The sequence below is a fragment of the Aegilops tauschii genome, chromosome 6 (genome assembly GCF_002575655.3).
Source record: "Aegilops tauschii subsp. strangulata cultivar AL8/78 chromosome 6, Aet v6.0, whole genome shotgun sequence".
Classification (NCBI taxonomy): Eukaryota; Viridiplantae; Streptophyta; class Magnoliopsida; order Poales; family Poaceae; genus Aegilops; species Aegilops tauschii.
In genome coordinates this window covers 93704856-93722432 of record NC_053040.3, presented here as the reverse complement: position 1 = coordinate 93722432, position 17577 = coordinate 93704856, and positions in this window count along the sequence as shown.

The window sequence follows — 17577 nt, the reverse complement described above, 5'->3', positions numbered from 1 at the left end:
ACTGGGAGTTAATCTTCCGGATGATAGCGTCGTTGACAGAATTCTTCAATCACTGCCACCAAGCTACAAGAGCTTCGTGATGAACTATAACATGCAAGGGATGAATAAGACAATTCCCGAGCTCTTCGCAATGCTAAAGGCAGCGGAGGTAGAAATCAAAAAGGAGCATCAAGTGTTGATGGTCAATAAGACCACTAGTTTCAAGAAAAAGGGCAAAGGGAAGAAAAAGGGGAACTTCAAGAAGAACAGCAAGCAAGTTGCTGTTCAGGAGTAGAAACCCAAATCTGGACCTAAGCCTGAGACTGAGTGCTTCTACTGCAAGCAGACTGGTCACTGGACGCGGAACTGCCCCAAGTATTTGGCGGATAAGAAGGATGGCAAGGTGAACAAAGGTATATGTGATATACTTGTTATTGATGTGTACCTTACCAGAGCTCGCAGTAGCACCTGGGTATTTGATACTGGTTCTGTTGCTAATATTTGCAACTCGAAACAGGGACTACAGATTAAGCGAACACTGGCCAAGGACGAGGTGACGATGCGCGTGGGAAACGGTTCCAAAGTCGATGTGATCGCCGTCGGCACGCTACCTCTACATCTACCTTCGGGATTAGTATTAGACCTAAATAATTGTTATTTGGTGCCAGCGTTGAGCATGAACATTATATCTGGATCTTGTTTGATGCGAGACGGTTATTCATTTAAATCAGAGAATAATGGTTGTTCTATTTATATGAGTAATATCTTTTATGGTCATGCACCCTTGAAGAGTGGTCTATTTTTAATGAATCTCGGTAGTAGTGACACACATATTCATAATGTCGAAGCCAAAAGATGCAGAGTTGATAATGATAGTGCAACTTATTTGTGGCACTGCCGTTTAGGTCATATCGGTGTAAAGCGCATGAAGAAACTCCATAATGATGGACTTTTGGAATCACTTGATTATGAATCACTTGGTACTTGCGAACCGTGTCTCATGGGCAAGATGACTAAAACACCGTTCTCCGGAACTATGGAGAGAGCAACTGATTTGTTGGAAATCATACATACAGATGTATGTGGTCCGATGAATATTGAGGCTCGTAGCGGATATCGTTATTTTCTCACCTTCACAGATGATTTGAGCAGATATGGGTATATCTACTTAATGAAACATAAGTCTGAAACATTTGAAAAGTTCAAAGAATTTCAGAGCGAAGTTGAAAATCATCGTAACAAGAAAATAAAGTTTCTATGATCAGATCGTGGAGGAGAATATTTGAGTTACGAGTTTGGCCCATTTGAAACAATGCGGAATAGTTTCGCAACTCACGCCACCCGGAACACCACAGCGTAATGGTGTGTCCGAACGTCGTAATCGTACTTTCTAGTTACTAGATATGGTGCGATCTATGATGTCTCTTATTGGTTTACCGCTATCGTTTTGGGGTTATGCTTTAGAGACGACTGCATTCACTCTAAATAGGGCACCATCAAAATCCATTGAGACGACGCCTTATGAACTATGGTTTGGCAAGAAACCAAAGTTGTCGTTTCTTAAAGTTTGGGGTTGCGATGCTTATGTGAAGAAACTTCAACCTGATAAGCTCGAACCTAAATCGGAGAAATGTGTATTCATAGGATACCCAAAGGAGACTGTTGGGTACACCTTCTATCACAGATCCGAAGGCAAGACATTCGTTGCTAAGAATGGATCCTTTCTAGAGAAGGAGTTTCTCTCGAAAGAAGTGAGTGGGAGGAAAGTAGAATTTGATGAGGTAACTGTACCTGCTCCCTTATTGGAAAGTAGATCATCACAGAAACCAGTTTCTGCGACACCTACACCAATTAGTGAGGAAGTTAATGATAATGATCATGAAACTTCAGATCAAGTTATTACTGAACCTCGTAGGTCAACCAGATTAAGATCCGCACCAGAGTGGTACGGTAATCCTGTTCTGGAGGTTATGTTACTAGACCATGACGAACCTACGAACTATGAAGAAGCGATGGTGAGCCCAGATTCCGCAAAATGGCTTGAGGCCATGAAATCCGAGATGGGATCCATGTATGAGAACAAAGTATGGACTTTGGTTGGCTTGCCCGATGATCGGCAAGCTATTGAAAATAAATGGATCTTCAGGAAGAAGACTGACGCTGACGGTAATGTTACTGTCTATAAAGCTCGACTTGTTGCGAAAGGTTTTCGACAAGTTCAAGGGACTGACTACGATCAGACCTTCTCACCCGTAGCGATGCTCAAGTCTGTCCGAATCATGTTAGCAATTGCCGCATTTTATGATTATGAAATTTGGCAAATGGATGTCAAAACTACATTCCTGAATAGGATTTCTGGAAGAAGAGTTGTATATGATGCAACCGGAAGGTTTTGTTGATCCAAAGGGAGCTAACAAAGTGTGCAAGCTCCAGCGATCCATTTATGGACTGGTGCAAGCCTCTCGGAGTTGGAATAAACGCTTTGATAGTGTGATCAAAGCATTTGGTTTTGTACAGACTTTTGGAGAAGCCTGTATTTACAAGAAAGTGACTGGGAGCTCAGTAGCATTTCTGATATTATATGTGGATGGCATATTGCTAATTGGAAATGATATAGAATTTCTGGATAGCATAAAGGGATACTTGCATAAGAGTTTTTCAATGAAAGACCTCGGTGAAGCTGCATATATATTAGGCATCAAGATCTATAGAGATAGATCAAGATGCTTAATTGGACTTTCACAAAGCACATACCTTGACAAAGTTTTGAAGAAGTTCAAAATGGATCAAGCAAAGAAAGGGTTCTTGCCTGTACTACAAGGTGTGAGATTGAGTAAGACTCAATGCCCGACCACTGCAGAAGATAGAGAGAAGATGAAAGATGTTCCCTATGCTTCAGCCATAGGCTCTATCATGTATGCAATGTTGTGTACCAGATCTGATGTGTGCCTTGCTATAAGTTTAGCAGGGAGGTACCAAAGTAATCCAGGAGTGGATCACTGGACAGCGGTCAAGAACATCCTGAAATACCTGAAAAGGACTAAGGATAAGTTTCTCGTTTATGGAGGTGACAAAGAGCTCATCGTAAATGGTTACGTTGATGCAAGCTTTGACACTGATCCGGACGATTCTAAATCGCAAACCGGATACGTGTTTACATTGAACGGTGGAGCTGTCAGTTGCTGCAGTTCTAAGCAAAGTGTCGTGGCGGGATCTATGTGTGAAGCGGAGTACATAGCTGCTTCGGAAGCAACAAATGAAGGAGTCTGGATGAAAGAGTTCATATCCGATCTAGGTGTCATACCTAGTGCATCGGGACCAATGAAAATCTTTTGTGACAATACTGGTGCAATTGCCTTAGCAAAGGAATCCAGATTTCACAAGAGAACCAAGCACATCAAAAGACGCTTCAATTCCATCATGGATTTAGTCCAGGTGGGAGACATAGAAATTTGCAAGATACATACGGATCTGAATGTTGCAGACCCGTTGACTAAGCCTCTTCCACGAGCAAAACATGATCAGCACCAAGACTCCATGGGTGTAAGAATCATTACTGTGTAATCTAGATTATTGACTCTAGTGCAAGTGGGAGACTGAAGGAAATATGCCCTAGAGGCAATAATAAAGTTATTATTTATTTCCTTATATCATGATAAATGTTTATTATTCATGCTAGAATTGTATTAACCGGAAACATAATACATGTGTGAATACATAGAAAAACAGAGTGTCACTAGTATGCCTCTACTTGACTAGCTCGTTGATCAAAGATGGTTATGTTTTCTAGCCATAGACATGAGTTGTCATTTGATTAACGGGATCACATCATTAGGAGAATGATATGATTGACTTGACCCATTCCGTTAGCTTAGCACTCGATCGTTTAGTATGTTGCTATTGCTTTCTTCATGACTTATACATGTTCCTATGACTATGAGATTATGCAACTCCCGTGTACCGGAGGAACACTTTGTGTGCTACCAAACGTCACAACGTAAATGGGTGATTATAAAGGTGCTCTACAGGTGTCTCCAAAGGTACTTGTTGGGTTGGCGTATTTCGAGATTAGGATTTGTCACTCCGATTGTCGAAGAGGTATCTCTGGGCCCACTCAGTAATACACATCACTATAAGCCTTGCAAGCATTGTGACTAATGAGTTAGTTGCGGGATGATGTATTACAGAACGAGTAAAGAGACTTGCCGGTAACGAGATTGAACTAGGTATCGAGATACCGACGATCAAATCTCGGGCAAGTAACATACCGATGACAAAGGGAACAACGTATGTTGTTATGCGGTCTGACCGATAAAGATCTTCGTAGAATATGTGGGAACCAATATGAGCATCCAGGTTCCGCTATTGGTTATTGACCGGAGAGGTGTCTTGGTCATGTCTACATAGTTCTCGAACCCGTAGGGTCCGCACGCTTAACGTTACGATGACAGTTATATTATGAGTTTATATGTTTTGATGTACCGAAGGTTGTTCGGAGTCCCGGATGTGATCACGGACATGACGAGGAGTCTCGAAATGGTCGAGACATAAAGATTGATATATTGGAAGCCTATGTTTGGACATCAGAAGTGTTCCGGGTGAAATCGGGATTTTTCCGGAGAACCGGGAGGTTACCGAAACCCCCCGGTAACTTAATGGGCCTTAGTGGGCCTAGGTGGAAGAGAGGAGAGGAGGCCAGGGCAGGGCCGCACGCCCCTCCCCCAATCCGAATAGGACAAGGAGAGGGGGGCGACGCCCCCCCTTTCCTTCCTCCCCTCCACCTCTTCCCCCCTCTCTCCTATTCCAACATGGAAAAGGGGGGAGTCCTACTCCCGGTAGGAGTAGGACTCCTCCTGGCGCGCCTCTCCCCTTGGCCGGCCGAACCCCCCTTGCTCCTTTATATACGGGGGCAGGGGGGCACCTCTAGACACACAATTGATCATTGATCTCTTAGCCGTGTGCGGTGCCCCCCTCCACCATATTACACCTCGATAATATCGTAGCGGTGCTTAGGCGAAGCCCTGCGTCGGTAGAACATCAACATTGTCACCACGCCTTCGTGCTGACGAAACTCTCCCTCAACACTCGGCTGGATCGGAGTTCGAGGGACGTCATCGAGCTGAACGTGTGCTGAACTCGGAGGTGCCGTGCGTTCGGTACTTGATCGGTCGGATCGTGAAGACGTACGACTACATCAACCACGTTGTGTTAACGCTTCCGCTTTCGGTCTATGAGGGTACGTGGACAACACTCTCCCCTCTCGTTGCTATGCATCACCATGATCTTGCGTGTGCGTAGAATTTTTTTGAAATTACTACGTTCCCCAACAGTATATACCCTCCTTGGTGCACATTTGTCAAAAGCATCAAAGAACCTAAAACTAAAAAGCAATGTGAATTTGCAAGGGTGCAACAGGCGGCCCGAAAAGACATTGAAAGAGCATTCGGTGTTTTGCAATCTAGATTTGCCATTGTCCGTGGTCCTGCTCGTTTTTGGGATAAGAAAACCTTGAAAAATATTATGACATGATGTGTTATCCTGCACAATATGATTCTTGAAGATGAGAGAGGAATGAACTTGGAATTCTTTTATGACAATGTGGGTAGTCGTGTCAAACCAGCTAGAGACCCTAACTGCATTAGAGATTTTCTTCAAACATACAAGGAGATTGAAAATGCAAACACCCACTTTCAACTTCAGGAGGATCTCACTGAGCACCATTGGCAAAGGGCTGGACAGTGAATCATTTCTGTATTCATGACAAGTTTTGTATTGCATTATTTAAGTTTGCTATGGTGATTTGAATAATTATTTGTAATGTGGATGATTATTGTATTGTGTTTTATTTGAATAATTAAGTTTTGCTTTTGATTGTTGTATTATGTTGGATTTGATATTTGCGGGCCGATGAGATGCGGGATGCAGCGGCGCAAAGAGCTGACCTCGCAAAGCCGACTTGTAAAAAAACATATTCGCGGAATATGCTTTTTTACGGGTCCGTTTGAGGGGTCTGCATCTGTGGCCGTCCAAGCCGTCCCGCAAAAGCGGTTTTGCGCGAACTACAAACGCGTTTTGCGGGCCGGCGGGATGCGGGGTCTGCTAGAGTTGCTCTTAGGGGGTGCACGCCAGGCGCGTGAGGTCTCTGGTTCGAGCCCCCCTACTCCTCGCATGATTTACATTCGCCAAGAAATCTGAAGCAGCGACTTGCTCGAGCTGGCCTACGTGGCATCTGACGCGCGTCAAGGTTCTTGCGACGGCTAGCCTCCCAGGGAAAGGTCACCAGATACGATTTCCGAAGAAATATGAGGGGCGTTGGGGCCAAAGGAAACTGTTGATCATGCTTTGCTAGTTGATAGGTCATGCAACATTGTTCTAAAAGATCTTATGAGAGAGAGAAGGAAGTAATCCCCAACATTGAACGTTTGGGATTCAAGAGAGTATTATAGAATGGCACCAGCGATACATGTGATAACATAAAATGCTTCGAGTGCAATAGGCGCAGTTGAGATTCGCAAGGAAAAGTGCTTGAGGCCTTCACATAACACTTATAATTTGAATGTTGATGCCTCCTTCTCTGAAGATGGGTCCAATGACATGGGTGGTACTCTGCAATAGTTATGGGAAGCCATTGGCTCACGCAAGCTCCCTACCGGAACATTATCTATACATTCCCTCTACAGAGTTGATGGCGATGAAAAATGGCTTAGCTCTTAGTGGTATATTAGGCTACTCAAAAGTTATTATCGATCCAAATTGTCTTGAGCTAATTCAAGATTGCAATGGAGAGACTGAGATTGATGGGGAACGTTGCATGGAAAATAAAAGTTTTTCCTATGAAACACCCAAGATCTATTCTATGGAGATGCTAGCGATGAGAGGGGGAAGTGTCTACATACCCTTGTAGACTGAAAGCATTAACAATCTAGAGATCGTTGTTGGCGTAGTCATACTACCTTCGTGATCCAATCTGATCCAGTGCCTAATGGACGACACCTTCACGATGTGCACACGTACGGCTCGGTGACGTCTCCGCCTTCTTGATCCAGCAAGAGAGGGTGGAGAGGTTTTATTGGCGGGATTTTGTCTTATTTCCCCCCGCGTCTTTTCCTTTAGGGAGTAGCACGACGCTGTGAACGAGGACACGTTTGGCCTTCCAGAGTCTTCTCCGCACGCCAATGTGGGAGCCACTCCGACGACTTTAGAGATGGAGGCCGACCCTTCCCTCGCTCAAGCCTTGGTACCAGAGGGCGCATTCCATCCCCCACCCCAACATCTGATGTTGAGGGTGGGATCAACCCTTGAAGGAAATATTCCCTAGAGGCAATAATAAAATTGTTATTTATATTTCCTTATATCATGATAAATGTTTATTATTCATGCTAGAATTGTATTAACCAGAAACTTAGTACATGTGTGAATACATAGACAAACAGAGTGTCCCTAGTATGCCTCTACTAGACTAGCTCGTTAATCAAAGATGGTTAAGTTTCCTAGCCATAGACATGTGTTGTCATTTGATGAACGGGATCACATCATTAGAGAATAATGTGATGGACAAGACCCATCCGTTAGCTTAGCACTATGGTCGTTTAGTTTATTGCTATTGCTTTCTTCATGACTTATACATGTTCCTATGACTATGAGATTATGCAACTCCCGTATACCGGAGGAACACTTAGTGTGCTATCAAACATCATACGTAACTGGGTGATTATAAAGATGCTCTACATGTGTCTCCGATGGTGTTTTTTGAGTTGGCATAGATTGAGATTAGGATTTGTCACTCCGATTGTTGGAGAGGTATCTCTGGGCCCTCTCGGTAATGCTCATCACTATAAGCCTTGCAAGCAATGTGACTAATGAGTTAGTCATGGGATGATACATTATGAAACGAGTAAAGAGACTTGTCGGTAACGAGATTAAACTAGGTATGGTGATACCGACGATCGAATCTCAGGCAAGTAACATACCGATGACAAAGGGAACAACGTATGTTGTTATGCGGTTTGACCGATAAAGATCTTCGTAGAATATATAGGAGCCAATATGAGCATCCAGGTTCCACTATTGGTTATTGACCGGAGATGCGTCTCGGTCATGTCTACATAGTTCTCGAACCCGTAGGGTTCGCACGCTTAACGTTCGATGACGATTTGTATTATGAGTTATGTGATTCGATGTACCGAAGTTTGTTTGGAGTCCCGGATGAGATCACGGACATGACGAGGAGTGTTGAAATGGTCGAGACATAAAGATTGATATATTGGAAGGTTATGTTTGGACACCGGAATGGTTTCGGATAGGTTCAGGCATTTTCTGGAGTACCGGGGGGTTACCGGAACCCCCCGGGGGATTAATGGGCCACAATGGGCCTTAGTGGAGAAGAGAGAGGGCCGGCCAGAGGTGGAGCGTGCCCCCCCCTTGACCAGTCCGAATTGGACAAGGGGAGGGGGCGGCGTCCTCCTCCTTCCTTCTCTTCTCTCCTCTTTCCCTTCTTCTCCTACTTGGACTAGGAAAGGGGGGGACCGAATCCTACTTGGACTAAGAGTCCAAGTAGGACTCCCCCCATGGCGCGCCGGCCGACCTCCTCTCCTCTCCCCTTTTATATACATGGGAGGGGGGCACCCCAAAGGCACAACAAAGTTTCTCTTAGCCGTGTGCGGTGCCCCCCTCCACAGAAACACACCTCGGTCATATCATCATAGAGCTTAGGCGAAGCCCTGCGCCGGTAACTTCATCATCACCGTCGCCACACCGTCGTGCTGACGGAACTCTCCCTCGGCCTCAACTGGATCAAGAGTACGAGGGACGTCATCGAGCTGAACGTGTGCTGAACACGGAGGTGTGATGGTAGCTGCAACTACGTCAGTATTTCCCCAGAGAGGGAGGGATGATGTAGCACAACGACGGTAGGTATTTCCCTCAGTTATGAAACCAAGGTATCGAACCAGTAGGATAACCAAGCAACACAATGTAAACAGCACCTGCACACATGTTGGCGAACGTAGCAGAAATTCAAAAATTTCTACGCATCACCAAGATCAATCTATGGAGTAATCTAGCAACGAGGGGAAGGGGAGTGCATCTACATACCATTGTAGATCGCGATGTGGAAGTATTGCAAGAACGCGGATGAGGGAGTCATACTCGTAGCGATTCAGATCGCGGTTGATTCCGATCTAAGCACCGAAGAACGGTGCCTCCGCGTTCAACACATGTGCAGCCCGGTGACGTCTCCCACGCCTTGATCCAGCAAGGAGAGAGGGAGAGGTTGGGGAAGACTCCGTCCAGCAGCAGCACGACGGCGTGGTGGTGATGGAGGAGCGTGGCAATCCTGCAGGGCTTCGCCAAGCACCGCGGGAGAGGAGGAGGGAGAGGAGTAGGGCTGCGCCAAGAGAAGGAGAACTTCGTGCATTGGGCTGCCCCTTTGCCTCCACTATATATAGGGGGAGAGGGAGGGCTGCGCCCCCACCTAGGGTTCCCTCCCCAGGGGTGGCGGCAGCCCCCAAACCCATCTAGGGTGCGGCCAAGGGGAGGAGAGGGGGGGCGCCACTAGGGTGGCCCTTAAGGCCCATCTGGACCTAGGGTTTGCCCCCTCCCACTCTCCCACGCGCCTTGGGCCTTGGTGGGGGGGGGGGCGCACCAGCCCACCTGGGGCTGTTCCCCTCCCACACTTGGCCCATGCAGCCTTCTGGGGCCGGTGGCCCCACTTGGTGGACCCCCGGGACCCTCCCGGTGGTCCCGGTACATTACCGATAACACCCGAAACTTTTCCGGTGACCAAAACAGGACTTCCCATATATAAATCTTTACCTCCGGACCATTCTGGAACTCCTCGTGACGTCCGGGATCTCATCCGGGACTCCGAACAACATTCGGTAACCACGTACATACTTTCCCTATAACCCTAGCGTCATCGAACGTTAAGTGTGTAGACCCTACGGGTTCGGGAACCATGCAGACATGACCGAGACATTCTCCGGTCAATAACCAACAGCGGGATCTGGATACCCATGTTGGCTCCCACATGTTCCACGATGATACCCAGTTGGATGAACCACGATGTCGGGGATTCAATCAATCCCGTATTCAATTCCCTTTGTCTATCGGTATGCTACTTGCCCGAGATTCGATCTACCTTGTTCAATCTCGTTACCGGCAAGTCTCTTTACTCGTTCCGTAACTCACATCATCCCATGATCAACTCCTTGGTCACATTGTGCACATTATGATGATGTCCTACCGAGTGGGCCCAGAGATACCTCTCCGTTTACACGGAGTGACAAATCCCAGTCTCGATTCGTGCCAACCCAACAGACACTTTCGGAAATACCTGTAGTGCACCTTTATAGCCACCCAGTTACGTTGTGACGTTTGGTACACCCAAAGCATTCCTACGGTATCCGGGAGTTGCACAATCTCATGGTCTAAGGAAATGATACTTAACATTAGAAAAGCTCTGAGCAAACGAACTACACGATCTTGTGCTAGGCTTAGGATTGGGTCTCGTCCATCACATCATTCTCCTAATGATGTGATCCCGTTATCAATGACATCCAATGTCCATGGTCAGGAAACCGTAACCATCTATTGATCAACGAGCTAGTCAACTAGAGGCTTACTAGGGACATGGTGTTGTCTATGTATCCACACATGTATCTGAGTTTCCTATCAATACAATTCTAGCATGGATAATAAACGATTATCATGAACAAGGAAATATAATAATAACCTATTTATTATTGCCTCTAGGGCATATTTCCAACAGTCTCCCACTTGCACTAGAGTCAATAATCTAGTCCACATCACCATGTGATTAACACTCATAGGTCACATCACCATGTGACCAACATCCAAAGAGTTTACTAGAGTCAACAATCTAGTTCACATCACTATGTGATTAACACTCCATGAGTTCTGGTTTGATCATGTTATGCTTGTGAGAGAGGTTATTTAGTCAACGGGTCTGAACCTTTCAGATCCGTGTGTGCTTTACGAATATCTATGTCATCTTGTGGATGCTACAACGCGCTACTTGGAGCCATTTCAAGTAACTGCTCTACTATACGAATCCGGTCTACTACTCAGAGTCATCCGGATTAGTGTCAAAGTTCGCATCGACGTAACCCTTTACGACGAACTCCTTTTCACCTCCATAATCGAGAAAATTCCTTAGTCCACTAGATACTAAGGATAAGTTCGACCGCTGTCATGTGATCCATTCCCGGATCACTATTGTACCCTTTGACCAACTCATGGCAAGGCACACTACTTGTGCGGTACACAGCATAGCATACTGTAGAGCCTACGTCTGAAGCATAGGGGACGACCTTCGTCCTTTCTCTCTCTTCTGCTGTGGTCAGGTCTTGAGTCTTACTCAATACTCACACCTTGTAACACAGCCAAGAACTCCTTCTTTGCTGATCTACGTTGAACTCTTTCAAAATCATGTCAAGGTGTGCGTTCTTTGAAAGTATCATCAGGCGTCTTGATCTATCTCTATAGATCTTGATGCCCAATATGTAAGCAGCTTTATCCAGGTCTTCCTTTGAAAAAAAACTCCTTTCAAACAACCCTTTATGCTTTCCAGAAATTCTACATCATTTCGGATCAACAATATGTCATTCACATATACTTATCAGAAATGTTGTAGCGCTCCCACTCACTTTATTGGAAATACAAGTTTCTCATAAACTTTGATTAAACCCAAAATCTTTGATCATCTCATCAAAGCGTACATTCCAACTCCGAGATGCTTACTCCAGTCCTTAGAAGGATCGCTGGAGCTAGCATACCTTTTAGCATCCTTAGGATCGACAAAACCTTTCTGATTGTATCACATACAACCTTTCCTTACGAAAACAGGTAAGGAAACTTGTTTTTGACATCCATCTGCCAGATTTCATAAATGCAGCTAATGCCAACATGATTCCGACGGACTTAAGCATCGCTATGGATGAGAAAATCTCATCGTAGTCAACTCCTTGAACTTGTGAAAATTCTCTTTGCCACAAGTCGAGCTTCATAGACGGTAACATTACCGTCCATGTCCGTCTTCTTCTTAAAGATCCATTTACCTCAACAGCCTTACGACCATCAAGTAGTTCTCTCAAAGTCTATACTTTGTTTTCATACATGGATCCTCTCGGATTTTATGGCCTCGAGCCATTTGTCGGAATCCGGGCCCACCATCGCTTCTCCATAGCTCGTAGGTTCAGTATTGTCCAACAACATGATATCTCAGACAGGATCACGTACCACTCTGAAGTAGTACGCATCATCGTCGTCCTACGAGGTTTGGTAGTGACTTGATCCGAAGTTTCATGATCACTATCATAAGCTTCCACTTCAATTGGTGTAGGTGCCACAGGAACAACTTCCTGTGCCCTGCTACACACTAGTTGAAGTGACGGTTCAATAACCTTATCAAGTCTCCACCATCCTCCCACTCAATTCTTTCGAGAGAAACTTTTCCTCGAGAAAGGACTCGTTTCTAGAAGCAATTACTTTTGCTTCCAGATCTGAAATAGGAGGTATACCCAACTGTTTTGGGTTTTCTATGAAGATGCATTTATCCGCTTTGGGTTCGAGCTTATCAGCCTGAAACTTTTTCACATAAGCATCGCAGCCCCAAACTTTTAAGAAACGACAACTTAGGTTTCTCTAAACGGTGTCGTCTCAACGGAATTGCGTGGTGCCCCTTTTTAAAGTGAATGTGGTTATCTCTAATGCCTAACCCATAAACGATAGTGGTAATTCGATAAGAGACATCATGGTATGCACCATATCCAATAGGGTGCAGTTATGATGTTCGGACACACCATCACACTGTGGTGTTCCAGGCGGTATTAATTGTGAAACACTTTCCACAGTGTCTTAATTGTGTGCCAAACTCGTAACTCAGATACTCATCTCTATGATCATATCACAGACATTTCATCCTCTTGTCACGACGATCTTCAACTTCACTCTGAAATTACTTGAACCTTTCAATAATTCAGACTTGTGTTTCATCAAGTAAATACACTCAGCATCTACTCAAATCATCTGTGAAGTAAGAACATAACGATATCCACTGCATGCCTCAGCACTCATTGGACTGCATACATCAAAATGTATTACTTCCAATAAGTTGCTCTATTGTTCCATCTTACTGAAAACGAGGCCTTTCAGTCATCTTGCCCATGTGGTATGATATGCATGTCTCAAGTGATTCAAAATCAAGTGAGTCCAAACGATCCATCTGCATGGAGTTTCTTCATGCATATATACCAATAGACATGATTCGCATGTCTCAATCTTTTCAAAAACGAGTGAGTCCAAAGATCCATCTACATGGAGCTTCTTTATGCGTTCTATACCAATATGACTCAAATGGCAGTGCCACAAGTATGTGGTACTATCATTACTATTTTATATCTTTTGGCACGAACATGTGTATCACTGCGATCGAGATTCATTTTAGGTGCAAGACCATTGAAGGTATTATTCAAATAAACAAAGTAACCATTATTCTCCTTAAATGAATAACCGTATTGCGATAAACATAATCCAATCATGCTCAACGCAAACACCAAATCTCGATGGTAGAGGGAGCATGCGATGCTTGATCACATCAACCTTGGAAACACTTCCAACACATATCGTCATCTCACCTTTAGCTAGTCTCTGTTTATTCCGCAGCTTTTATTTCGGGTTACTAACACTTGGCAACCAAACCGGTATCTAATACCCTGGTGCTGCTAGGAGTACTAGTAAAGTACACATTCATATAATGTATATCCAATATACTTCTGTCGACCTTGCCTGCCTTCTCATCTACCAAGTATCTAGGGTAGTACTGCTTCAGTGACCGTTCCTCTCATTACAGAAGCACTTAGTCTCAGGTTTGGGTTCAACCTTGGGATTCTTCACTAGAGCAGCAAATGACTTGTTGTTTCATGAAGTATCCCTTTTGCCCTTGCCCTTCTTAAACTAGTGGTTTTACTAACCATCAACAATTGATGCTCCTTCTTGATTTCTACTTTCGCGGTGTCAAACATCGCGAGTTGCTCAAGGATCATCATATCTATCCCTGATATGTGATAGTTCATCACGAAGCTCTAATAGCTTGGTGGCAGTGACTATGGAGAACCATCACTATCTCATCTGGAAGATTAACTCCCACTCGATTCAAGCGATTGTGGTACTCAGACAATCTGAGCACATGCCCAACGATTGAGCTTTTCTCCCTTAGTTTGCAGGCTTAAGAAACATGTCAGGGGTCTCATACCTCTTGACGTGGGCACTAGTCTGAAATCCCAATTTCAGTCTTCGGAACATCTCATATGTTCTGCGACGTTTCAAAAACCGTCTTTAGTGCCACAATTCTAAACCGTTAGCAATACGCACTGAACTATCACGTAGTCATCAAAAACGTGTATGTCAGATGTTTCGCAACATCTACAGACGACGCTGAGGTTCAGCACACCGAGCGGTGCATTAAGGACATAAGCCTTCTGTGCAGCAATGAGGACAATCCTCAGTTTACGGACCCAGTCCGCATAATTGCTACTACCAACTTTCAACAAAATTTTCTCTAGGAACATATCTTAAACAGTAGAACTAAAGCGTATGACATAATTTGCAAAGACCTTTTGACTATGTTCATGATAATGAAGTTCATCTGATTATTTAATGAACTCCCACTCAGATAGACATCCCTCTAGTCATCTAAGTGATACATGATCCGAGTCAAACTAGGCCGTGTCCGATCATCACGTGAGACGGACTAGTCATCATCGGTGAACATCTCCATGTTGGTCGTATCTGCTATACGACTCATGTTCGACCTTTTGGTCTCTTGTGTTCCGAGGCCATGTCTGTACATGCTAGGCTCGTCAAGTCAACCTAAGTGTTTCGCATGTGTTCCGAGGCCATGTCTGTACATGCTAGGCTCGTCAACACCCGTTGTATTCGAACGTTAGAATCTATCACACCCGATCATCACGTGGTGCTTCGAAACAACGAACCTTCGCAACGGTGCACAGTTAGGGGGAACACTTCTCTTGAAATTTTAGTGAGAGATCATCTTATTTATGCTACCGTCGTTCTAAGCAAATAAGATGTAAACATGATAAACATCACATGCAAATCATAAAGTGACGTGATATGGCCAATATCATCTTGCGCCTTTTGATCTCCATCTTCGAGGTGCGGCATGATCACCTTCGTCACCGGCATGACACCATGATCTCCATCATCATGATCTCCATCATTGTGGCTTCATGAAGTTGTCTCGCCAACTATTACTTCTACTACTATGGCTAACGGTTAGCAATAAAGTAAAGTAATTACATGGCGTTTTCATTGACACGCAGGTCATACAATAAATTAAGACAACTCTTATGGCTCCTGCCGGTTGTCATACTCATCGACATGCAAGTCGTGATTCCTATTACAAGAACATGATCAATCTCATACATCACATATATCATTCATCACATCCTTTTGGCCATATCACATCACATAGCATATGCTGCAAAAACAAGTTAGACGTCCTCTAATTGTTGTTGCAAGTTTTTACGTGGCTTGTATAGGTTTCTAGCAAGAACGTTTCTTACCTACGTAAGACCACAACGTGATATGCCAATTTCTATTTACCCTTCATAAGGACCCTTTTCATCGAATCCGTTCCGACTAAAGTGGGAGAGACAAACACCCGCTAGCCACCTTATGCAACTAGTGCATGTCAGTCGGTGGAACCTGTCTCACGTAAGCGTACGTGTAAGGTCGGTCCGGGCCGCTTCATCCCACAATACCGCCGAAACAAGATAAGACTAGTAGCGGCAAGAAGAATTGGCAACATCTACGCCCACGACTGCTTTGTATTCTACTCGTGCATAGAAACTACGCATAGACCTAGCTCATGATGCCACTGTTGGCGAACGTAGAAGAAATTCAAAATTTTCTACGCATCACCAAGATCAATCTATGGAGTAATCTAGCAACGAGGGGAAGGGGAGTGCATCTACATACCATTGTAGATCGCGATGCGGAAGCGTTGCAAGAACGCGGATGAGGGAGTCGTACTCGTAGCGATTCAGATCGCGGTTGATTCCGATCTAAGCACCGAAGAACGGTGCCTCCGCGTTCAACACACGTGCAGCCCGGTGACGTCTCCCACGCCTTGATCCAGCAAGGAGAGAGGGAGAGGTTGGGGAAGACTCCGTCCAGCAGCAGCACGACGGCGTGGTGGTGATGGAGGAGCGTGGCAATCCTGCAGGGCTTCGCCAAGCACCGCGGGAGAGGAGGAGGGAGAGGGGTAGGGCTGCGCCAAGAGAAGGAGAACTTCGTGCATTGGGCTGCCCCTTTGCCTCCACTATATATAGGGGGAGAGGGAGGGCTGCGCCCCCACCTAGGGTTTCCTCCCCAGGGGTGGCGGCAGCCCCCAAACCCATCTAGGGTGCGGCCAAGGGGAGGAGAGGGGGGGCGCCACTAGGGTGGGCCTTAAGGCCCATCTGGACCTAGGGTTTGCCCCCTCCCACTCTCCCACGCGCCTTGGGCCTTGGTGGGGGGGCGCACCAGCCCACCTGGGGCTGTTCCCCTCCCACACTTGGCCCATGCAGCCTTCTGGGGCCGGTGGCCCCACTTGGTGGACCCCCGGGACCCTCCCGGTGGTCCCGGTACATTACCGATAACACCCGAAACTTTTCCGGTGACCAAAACAGGACTTCCCATATATAAATCTTTACCTCCGGACCATTCTGGAACTCCTCGTGACGTCCGGGATCTCATCCGGGACTCCGAACAACATTCGGTAACCACGTACATACTTTCCCTATAACCCTAGCGTCATCGAACGTTAAGTGTGTAGACCCTACGGGTTCGGGAACCATGCAGACATGACCGAGACATTCTCCGGTCAATAACCAACAGCGGGATCTGGATACCCATGTTGGCTCCCACATGTTCCACGATGATACCCAGTTGGATGAACCACGATGTCGGGGATTCAATCAATCCCGTATTCAATTCCCTTTGTCTATCGGTATGCTACTTGCCCGAAATTCGATCTACCTTGTTCAATCTCGTTACCGGCAAGTCTCTTTACTCGTTCCGTAACTCACATCATCCCATGATCAACTCCTTGGTCACATTGTGCACATTATGATGATGTCCTACCGAGTGGGCCCAGAGATACCTCTCCGTTTACACGGAGTGACAAATCCCAGTCTCGATTCGTGCCAACCCAACAGACACTTTCGGAAATACCTGTAGTGCACCTTTATAGCCACCCAGTTACGTTGTGACGTTTGGTACACCCAAAGCATTCCTACGGTATCCGGGAGTTGCACAATCTCATGGTCTAAGGAAATGATACTTGATATTAGAAAAGCTCTGAGCAAACGAACTACACGATCTTGTGCTAGGCTTAGGATTGGGTCTCGTCCATCACATCATTTTCCTAATGATGTGATCCCGTTATCAACGATATCCAATGTCCATGGTCAGGAAACCGTAACCATCTATTGATCAACGAGCTAGTCAACTAGAGGCTTACTAGGAACATGGTGTTGTCTATGTATCCACACATGTATCTGAGTTTCCTATCAATAC